Here is a 10,331-nt window from a genome sequence, read left to right on the forward strand (position 1 = left end):
GTCTGGTGGTGTACAGGGTGTCTGGTGGTGTACAGGGTGTCTGGGGGTGTACAGGAGTCTGCAGGTGAGCAGAATGTCTGGTTGGTGTACAGGGTGTGGTGGTGTACAGGAGTGTCTGGTGGTGTACAAGGTGTCTGGGGTGTACAGGGGTGTCGGTGTGGGAGTGTGGTGGCAGAGTGTCTGGTGGTGTGGGGTGTCTGGTGGTGTACAGGGTGTCTGGTGGGGTGTACAGAGTGTCTGGGGGTGTGGAGTGTCTGGTGGTGTACAGGTGTCTGGCGGTGTGCAGGGTGTCTGGTGGTGTACAGGAGATCTGGTGGTGTACAGGGAGTGTCTGGGGGTGTACAGGAATCTGACAGTGAGCAGAATGTCTGGTGGTGTACAGGAGTGTCTGGCGGTGTACAGGAGTGTCTGGTGGTGTACAGGAGAATCTGGTGGTGTACAGGGTGTCTGGTGGTGTACAGGAGAATCTGACAGTGAGCAAGAATGTCTGGTGGTGTACAGGATTGTCTGGTGGTGTACAGAGTGTCTGGTGGTGTACAGGAGAATCTGACAGTGAGCAAGAATGTCTGGTGGTGTACAGGAGAATCTGACAGTGAGCAGAATGTCTGGTGGTGTACAGGGTGTCTGGGGGTGTACAGGAGAATCTGACAATGAGCAAGAATGTCTGGTGGTGTACAGGAGTCTGGTGGTGTACAGGAGAATCTGACAGTGAGCAAGAATGTCTGGTGGTGTACAGGAGTGTCTGGTGGTGTACAGGAGTGTGGTGGTGTACAGGGTGTCTGGTGGTGTACTGGGTGTCTGGTTGTGTACAGGGTGTCTGGTGGTGTACAGGGTGTCTGGTGGTGTACAGGGAGTGTCTGGCGGTGGCAGGAGTATCTGGTGGTGTACAGGGTGTCTGGTGGTGTCTGGAGTGTCTGGTTGTGTACAGGTGTCTGGTGTTGTACAGGTGCTGGTGGTGTGCAGGGGTGTGGTGGTGTACAGGGTGCCTGGTGGTGTACAGGGTGTCTGGTGGTGTACAGGAGTGTCTGGCGGTGTCTGGGGAGTGTCTGGTGGTGTACAGGGGTGTCTGGTGGTGTACAGGGTTGTCTGGCGGTGTACAGGGTGTCTGGTGGTGTACAGGGTTGTCTGGCGGTGTACAGGAGTGTCTGGTGGTGTACAGGAGTGTCTGGTGGTGTACAGGAGTTGTCTGGTGGTGTACAGGGTGCCTGGTGGTGTACAGGGGTGTCTGGTGGTGTACAGGAGTGTCTGGTGGTGTACAGGAGTGTCTGGCGGTGTACAGGGAGTGTCTGGTGGTGTGCAGGAGTCTGGTGGTGTACAGGGAGTTGTCTGGTGGTGTACAGGAGTGTCTGGCGGTGTACAGGAGTTGTCTGGCGGTGTGGGGAGTGTCTGGTGGTGTATAGGAGTGTCTGGTGGTGTACAGGAGTGTCTGGTGGTGTAGAGGAGTGTCTGGTGGTATAGAGGTGTCTGGTGGTGTACAGGAGTGTCTGGTGGTGTACAGGGGTGTCTGGTGGTGTACAGGGTGTCTGGTGGTGTGAGAGGTTGTCTGGTGGTGTGGGGTTGTCTGGCGGTGTACAGGAGTTGTCCAGTGGTGTACAGGGGTGTCTGGTGGTGTACAGGAGTTGTCTGGCGGTATACAGGTGTCTGGCGGTGTGCAGGGGTTGTCTGGCGGTGTAGAGGTGTCTGGCGGTGTACAGGAGTGTCTGCGATGTACAGGAGTGTCTGGTGGTGTAGAGAATGTCTGGTGATGTACAGGAGTGTCTGGCGGTGTACAGGAGTGTCTGGGGGTGTACAGGAGAATCTGACAGTGAAAGAAAATGTCTGGTGGTGTACAGGAGTGTCTGGTGGTGTACAGAGTGCCTGGTGGTGTACAGGAGTGTCTGGCAGTGTACAGGGGTGTATGGTGGTGTACAGGGTGTCTGGCGGTGTACAGGAGTGTCTGGTGGTGCAGGAGTGTCTGGTGATGTACAGGAGTGTCTGGCGGGGTACAGGGTGTCTGGTGGTGTACAGGAGTGTCTGGCAGGGGTGCAGGTGTCTGGTGGTGTACAGGAGTGTCTGGCGGTGTACAGGAGTGTCTGGTGGTGTACAGGAGTGTCTGGTGGTGTACAGGAGTGTCTGGTGGTGTACAGGAGTGTCTGGTGGTGTACAGGAGTGTCTGGCGGTGTACAGGAGTGTCTGGTGGTGTACAGGAGTGTCTGGTGGTGTACAGGAGTGCCACACTGTTTATGGGAGGGAGGAGTGTGATGTGGTGTATGTCGAGAAGCTATCACAAGGAATTTATTTACACAATTTTTTTAGTTTTCACTCGTATTTCATGGTTAGGAAATAGAATTAGAGATCAGCATTTAAAACACCAGGAGAGCATCTGCCTCCTCTCACGGTGTACAGGATTACAAATGATGGGAAATAGCGGGAGTCCGGTGGTGAAGGAGTAGAGGTGTCAGTATATATAGTGAGTGATGATATTGGCAGTGAATTATTGGATAGATGGTCAGGTGGAATAAACAAGTTGAGGGAATGGCAAGTGAAAGACTGATAAGTGTGTGGTAGGAGGTGAGGAGATGGAAGGATGGGGTGGAGGCAACACAAGAAGTAAGAAGGAAGGAACAGCCAGCAAGCAGTGGTGTGTGTGAAGGAGTGGATAGTGTTACGACCGTGTCGTATTTTTCTATTTTTTTTTATATAACTTGCTTCCATGTTGTTCCATATTATTCCTGTAATGATGTGTTATATTTACTATTATATAATCTAGTCACCTTACCCTGTGCTGTTAAGGTTTTAACTGTTATTATTTGTTCAAGCCCATCTTATTTCTTCATTTAGTATTGTAACAAGCATTCTTTGTTTCTCTACCGACCATCTGCATCGTTAAACGACCCATGTTTCACCAGTGGGTCGCATTGGCGCCAGAGCTGACCCTATATATAGTAGTCCACCTGTAGACGGAGTTTAGTCCAGTCCTCTCGTCATTCAGTTCACGTTCTTTTGAGTGACACTTGTCACCTGTTACTTATACTTATTTTACTGTGTTGTTCCTGTCGCCACCAATGTGGTACAGTATATCTGTTTGAGTACCTATTTATGTCTCTTGTGTGTCCATCAGTGCTTGCTTAGTTACATTTAAGCAATTCAGTGTTGTTTCACATTAGTTAATTTCTGTGTTAGTTATTTTATATGTCTATGTAGTGTTAACATAATCCAGTGCTTTATTTTTATTCTATATATTTAAGCAGTTCTTTGATGTTTCGATGTTTAGTATCATTTGTGTCTTAAAGGTTTCGATAATGAATCAATTTGTTGTGACAGTCTACGAGGCTCTTTATTGTGTTAATATTTTATTTAATTAAATTCTTAAAGGTTTACCTTATTTATTTTTATTGCCTTTTGATTTACTTCATTTTTTTGTTTGGTTACGCCTAGAACCTGGATATTAAAGTAAATTAAGAGACGGCGTAACAATAGCAAAGCAGTGATTTTTGGGATGCGACCTGTTACTGGTGAGTGATGTTTACTTGTGAGGCGACAGAAGTAAACCATGACTTGTTGTGGGTGAAGTATTATACCAGAACAATCGAGTCTACCTGGTAGTGTGAATATTGAATGAGAGTGTATGAAGAAAGACGGATTTTATTTCTTGTCACTCTACAATAAATTGAAAACAACACTATTATTTTTTGCTTATAAAATATTTATTTTACAGGTAGAAATAGAAACTACTTCTCCAGGGAGATGAGAACCATGACTTGGTGTCCAGATGATGAAGCACCATCAATATGGACAAGAGAAATGAACAAGACTACAGAAAAGGATGAATATGCCCTAAATAAGTCAGTCTACCTAACAACAACAAGTTGTATCGTGAAGAAGGAAGTGTTGGTTAGATACGTCCACATAAGTACTAAAACAGATTATAACGGTGAACTGAAAGTTTATATACTGTAGGAATGAGGGAAGGACTTACTGACATTGTCATAATATGGTTGAACTTAGGTTATTTTCGACAATAGTTTCATCTCATTTGCATAATACAATATTTTCCTGTTGCTGGCACTGGAATGAGAGATCTTAGTTAAAGAATTTGCTGTAATTTTCAGTAATTATTACATCTATACAACCTGTTTGTAATCAATGAGTTTTTCCTCTGTGGACAAACTTTTGTATTATTAAAAATATTTGTATATGTTGAACATGTTAAAAATTTTAATTTCTGAGGCAGTGTGTCACTGCTAGGGGTTGTGTGAGGCCACCAGGGGCTGTGAGAGGCCACCAGAGGTTGTTTAAGGCCATGAGGGCTGTGTGAGGCCGCCGGGGGCTGTGTGAAGATCCCATGGTTGTGTGAGGCCACCAGCGGCTGTGTGATGCCACTAGGGTACTGTTCGTGACTACGTGATGATGTGTGAGGCTTTTAGAGTGCTATTTGTGCATCTGAGGGGCTGCTAATTGATGCCTCGAAGGTCTACCTGATGCTCCATTGGGGCTCGGTGATGCTGCCAGGGCTTGTGGGAGACTACCAGGGGCTGGATGAGGTTGCTAGTTGTGTACAGCTAGTTGGGGCTTTTGATGCCATAAGATGACACTAGTTGCAGTGACAGCCTTTACTCACTAGAGGCTGTCTGTCACTACTAGACACTGTGAGCTGCCAGGGGCTGGGTAAGGCTTCTCTGGTTGAGCACTTACTAGTGGTAGGCAAAACACGTCGACCAGGCTTGTAGCCTTGCATGATCCAGGTTAGGTCACTATAAAGGGTGAACTAACCTGGTCCACAGCCTCTCGTGTGTCATTCAATAAAAATTTTGCAACTATTTGTAGTAACTTATTTGTACCATGTATATAAAAATAATTATTATTTTTCATTGTTATTTATATATCCTAAGAAGAAAAGAAGTATCCTAGAACCGATGATATGGAGGAACGTTCCAGGGGCGGTGGCGCCCCCAGGAGCCCTCTCAAAGGCGAGGGCACCTCCAGGGACCCTGAAAGGAATGGCGGTGCCCCCAGAGACCCTCCCATGGGCGATGGCGCTCCCCAGAGACATTCCCATGGTCGGCAGCCCCCTCAATGACCCATCCAGGGACCTTTCTGGGCGGAAGCACACCCAAAGACCTTCCCAGGGGCGGCAACGCCCCCAGGAACCTTCTCAGGGGCAGGGTCGCATCCAGAGACCCTCCCTGGGGTGGCGGCGCCCTGCAGGGATCCTCCTGGGGTTGGCGCCCCCCCCCCCCAGGGACCCTCCCAAGGGTCCCCAGGTTCCTTATGGCATGCTTTCTCGTTATGTCATATATTACAGTACATACTTCCAGCAGTCTATAATCGAACTATGATTGGTGGATTATTCTTTTAACCCACCAAATTACAGCCAATAGGAGAAGAGAGCAGTCACAACTTATGTTTTCCTGTTGGATACTATCCTCTGTTATCTTCAGAATACGATGATACTGGAAATGTAATGTTCTAAATAGTGCAAAATCTACTGCACCCACTGGTTCTATAAATCTATCGCTCTGGTGGCCCTCCTTGAGGTGGCAGCGCCCCCATGGTCGGCAGCGCCCCCAGGGACCTTCCCAGTTGCGCTAACGCCCCCAGGGAATCTTCCAGGGGCGTCAGCGCCCCCAGGTATCCTCGCAGGGACAGCGGCACTCTCAGGGGCAGCGGCGCCTCCAGGAACCCTCATAGAGGCAGTGGCGCCCCCAAGAACCCTCCCAGGGGCGGCGACACACCCAAGGACCCTCTCAGGGGTGGCGACACCTCCTGAAACTGTCCCAGAGATGGCGGCGCCCCAAGGGACACCCCAGGAGCAGTGGCGCCGACAGAGACCCTCCAAGGGGTGGCGACAGCCCTAGGGATGTTCCTGGGGCGGTGGCGCCCCCAGGTACCTTCTCAAAGCCGGCGGCACCTCCAGGGACCCTGCAAGGAACGGTGCTGCCCCCAGTTACACCCCCAGGGGCGATGGTGCCCCCCAGGGACCTTTCCATGGACAGCAGGCCCCAGTGACCCTCCCAGGGACGGCAGTGCACCCAGTGGCAGCAGCGCACCTAGGAACCCTCCCTGGGCCACACTGGTGTCCAGGGACCTTCCCAGAAATCCTTCCAGGGCTGGCGCCTACACACCCCCAAGGGACCCTCCAAGGGTCCATATGGCATGCTTGCTCATTGTGTCATACTGTATATTACATACTTCCAGCAGTCTCTTACTGAACTATGATTGGTGGACTATTCTTTTAACCCACCAAATTACAGCCAATAGGAGAAGAGAGCAATCAGTCAGCACAACACCACAACTTATGTTTTCCTGTTGGATACTATCCTCTGTTACCTTCTTCAGAATGCTATATTACTGGAAATGTGATGTTCTAAATAGTGCAAAAACTGCTGCACCCAGGGGTTCTACAGGACTATCGCCCCCAGGAACCCTCCCAGGGATACAGTGGCGTCCAGGAACCATCCCAGGAATCCTCCAAGGGCTGTCGCCCCCCTAGGGCTGGCGCCACCCCACCCTCCCCACACCACCAGGAACCCTCCCAAGGGTCCTCAGGGTTCCAATGGCATGCTTGTACATTATGTCATACATTACATACTTCCAGCAATCTCTTACTGAATTATGATTGGTGAACTATTCTTTTGACCCACCAAATTACAGCCAATAGGAGAACAGAGCAATCAGTCAGCACAACACCACAACTTATGTTTTCCTGTTGGATATTTATTCTCCTTTTCATTGCTCAGGTTGAGATAATACTGAAAATGCGATGGGCGGAGTATTTATTTAACGTCATATCTCCCAGAGTTTAAATAGTGAAACGAGAATAAATATCAACAGCAAAGCATAAGTTGGGGTGTTGTGCTGACTCATTGCTCTGTTCTCCTATTGGCTGGAATTTGATGACGTTACATTTTACTCCACCAATCACAATTAAGTAAGGGATTACTGGACGAATGCAAAATGTACGACAAAACTATAAAGTTTTTGGGGTGATGCCGCATGTGGAAGGGCTCCTGGGGGCGGCGTCGCCCCTGGCAGAGACCCTGCCGCCCCTGGAAAGGCTCTCGCTGCCACAAGGAGGGCCCATGGCTGTGCAGCCGGCCCTAGGAGGGCCCATAGGGGCACCACACCCGTTGGCAGGGTCCCTGTGGGCAGTGGCGCCCCATAGAGGGACCCTGGGGGAGATACCGCCTCTGGAAGGGACCTTGAAGGCGCCACCGCCATGGTAGGGTTCCTAGGAGCGCCGCCGTCCCTAGGAACACCCCTGAAGGCGCTGCAGTCCCTGTAAGGGACCCTGGGGTCGCCGCTATCCCTGTGAGGGTCATTTGGCCAAGCCAGGCATGGAGGCGCCCCCTGGGCCCTCTCAGGGTCGGCGGTGCCCCCAGGGGACCTATCAGGGGCGCTGGATCCACCAGGGGTGCTCTTAGGGACAACAGTAATCCTAGGGGCCTTCTCAGGGAAGGCGGCGTCCTCAGGCACTCCACCAAGGACAGCCAATCTCTCAGGGGCCTCTCAGGGACGGCAAAGCTCCAAGGAACCCTCCCATTGACGGCAGCGCCCCAATGTGACCTTCTAGGGGCGCTGGCGACCCTAGGGGCCCTCCCAGGGACAGCAGTGATCACAAGGGCCTTTCCAGGGACGGGGGCGCCTCCAGGTATGTTCCCAGGAACCGTGGTGCTCCCAGAGGCCCTGCTAGCAGCGGTGGCGCCTTCAGGGGCCCTTCCAGTGGCGGTGGCTCCCCCCAGGCCTCTTTATGGGGCGCCACTGCTCCCAGGGACCCTGCCAAGGCCTGTGGCTTACAATAGGTCCTCCTAGGGGAGGCGGCGCCCCAAAACAATGGATAGTGGTGTCGTACATATTGCATTCTTCAAGTAATCTCTTACTTAACTGTGATTGGTGGAATAAGAGGTAACGTCATCAAATTACAGCCAATAGAAAAACAGAGGAATCAGTCAGCACAACACCCTAACTTATGTTTTGCTGTTGGATATTTATTCTCCTTTTCATTGTTCAGGTTGCGATAATGCTGAAAGTGCTATGGGCAGTGTGTATATATTTAACGTCATATCTCGCAGAGTTTAAATAGTGAAACGAGAATAAATATCCAACAGCAAAGCATAAGTTGGGGCGTTGTGCTGACTGATTGCTCTGTTCTCCTATTGGCTGTAATTTGATGATGTTACATCTTACTCCACCAATCTTGTTTAAGTACGGGATTACTGGACGAATGCAAAATGTACGACAAAACTATGAAGTTTTTGGGGCGATGCTGCTTGTGGAAGGGCGCCTGGGGGCGCCGTCGCCCCTGGCAGAGACCCTGCCGCCCCTGGAAAGGCACCCACTGCCACTAGGAGGGCCCATAGCAGCGCCGCCGGTTTAGGAGGGCCCATAGGGGCGCCACAGCCCCTGGCAGGGTCCATGTGGGCAATGGTGCCCCAAAGTGGGACCCTGGGGGAGACACCACCTCTGAAAGAGCCCCTGAAGGATCTACAGCTGTGGTAGGGCCCCTGGAGGCGTCGCCGTTCCTGGGAACACCCCTGAAGGCGCCCCTGTCCCTGTATGGGACCCCGGGATCGCCGTTGTCTCTGGAGGCGCCCCCAGGGCCCTCTCAGGGTCGGCGGTGCCCCCAGGGGACCTTTCAGGGGCGCTGGATCGACCAGGGGTGCTCTTAGGGACAATGGCAATCCCAGTGGCCTTCTCAGGGAAGGTGGCATCCACAGGGGCTCCTCCAGGGACGGCAACGCTCCAAGGGACTTTTGCAGGGACGGCAACACTGCTAGGGACCATCACAGGGATGGTGGCACCCCTATGGGCCCTGCTAGGGGCGCTGGCGAACCTAGGGACCCTCACAGAGACAGCCACGATCCCTGGGTCCTTTCCAGGGATGGGGGGCGCCTCCAGGTACGTTCCTAGGGACCATGGTGCCCCCAGAGGCCCTGCCAGCTGTGGTGGCGCCTTCAGGGGCCCATCCAGAGGTGGTGGCTCCCCCAGGCCTATTTAGGGGGCGCCACTGCTCTCAGGGACCCTGCCAAGGCCTGTGGCTCAAAATAGATCCTCCTAGGGAAGGCGGTGCCCCAAAACAATGGATAGTGGTGTCGTACATATTGCATTCTTCCAGTAATCTCTTACTTAACTGTGATTGGTGGAATAAGAGGTAACGTCATCAAATTACAGCCAATAGAAAAACAGAGGAATCAGTCAGCACAACACCCCAATTTATGTTTTGCTGTTGGATATTTATTCTAATTTTCATGGTTCAGGTAGCGATAATACTGAAAATACTATGGGCACTGGGCAGTGTGTATTTATTTAACGTCATATTTCCCAGAGTTTAAATAGTGAAACGAGAATAAATATTCAACAGCAGAGCATAAGTTGGGGTGTTGTGTTGACTGATTGCTCTGTTCTCCTATTGGCTGTAATTTGATGATGTTACATCTTGCTCCACCAATCACAGTTAAGTAAGGGATTTCTGGACGAATCCAAAATGTTTGACAAAACAATGAAGTTCTTGCGGCGATGCTGCAAGTGGAAGGGCCCCTGGGGGCGCCGTAGCCCCTGGCAGAGACCCTGTCGCCCCTGGAAAGGCCTCCACTGCGACTAGGAGGGCCCATACCAGCGCCACCGGCCCTAGGAGGGCCTATAGGGGCGCCGCAGCCTCTGGCAGGGTCTTTGTGGGCAGAGGCGCCCCATAGAAGGACCCTGGGGGAGACACCGCCTCTGGAAGGGCCTCTGAAAGTGCCACCGCTGTGGTATGGCCCCTGGGAACACCCCTGAAGGCGCCCCCGTCGGTGTTAGGGTCCCTGGGATCGCCACTATCCCTGTGAGGGTCACTTGTCCATGCCAGGCAAGGAGGCACCCCCAGGGCCCTCTCAGGGACGGCGGCGCCCCCATGGGCCCTGCTAGGGGCGCTGGCGACCCTAGGGGCCCTCACAGAGACAGCCATGATCCCTGGGGCCTTTCCAGGGACGGGGGCGTCTCTAGGTACGTTCCTAGGGACCGTGGTGCTCCCAGAGGCCCTTCCAGCAGTGGTGGCACCTTCAGGGGCCCTTCCAGAGGCGGTGGCTCCCCCCAGGCCTCTTTATGGGGTGCCAATGCTCCCAGGGACCCTGCCAAGGCCTGTGGCTTACAATAGGTCCTCCTAGGGGAGGCGGCGCCCCAAAACAATGGATAGTGGTGTCGTACATATTGCATTCTTCAAGTAATCTCTTACTTAACTGTGATTGGTGGAATAAGAGGTAACGTCATCAAATTACAGCCAATAGAAAAACAGAGGAATCAGTCAGCACAACACCCCAACTTATGTTTTGCTGTTGGATATTTATTCTCATTTTCATTGTTTAGGTTGCGATAAT

General features: G+C 51.8%; 1 protein-coding gene across 14 annotated transcripts in view; it reads left to right on the plus strand.

Moving 5' to 3' along the window:
• LOC121861945 (uncharacterized protein C6orf132 homolog) overlaps window positions 1–4,850 on the plus strand; it is a 62,509-nt gene extending 57,659 nt beyond the window's left edge. For all 14 annotated transcript variants that reach the window (XR_006088138.1, XR_006088137.1, XR_006088142.1 and 11 more), the window contains one exon: window positions 3,698–4,850. The gene's annotated coding sequence lies outside the window, so the exon portion shown is untranslated. The remainder of the gene's footprint in view (window positions 1–3,697) is intronic.
• Window positions 4,851–10,331: the final 5,481 nt, after the last annotated feature.

The sequence above is a fragment of the Homarus americanus genome, unplaced genomic scaffold (genome assembly GCF_018991925.1).
Source record: "Homarus americanus isolate GMGI-L3 unplaced genomic scaffold, GMGI_Hamer_2.0 scaffold6392, whole genome shotgun sequence".
NCBI lineage: Eukaryota > Metazoa > Arthropoda > Malacostraca > Decapoda > Nephropidae > Homarus > Homarus americanus.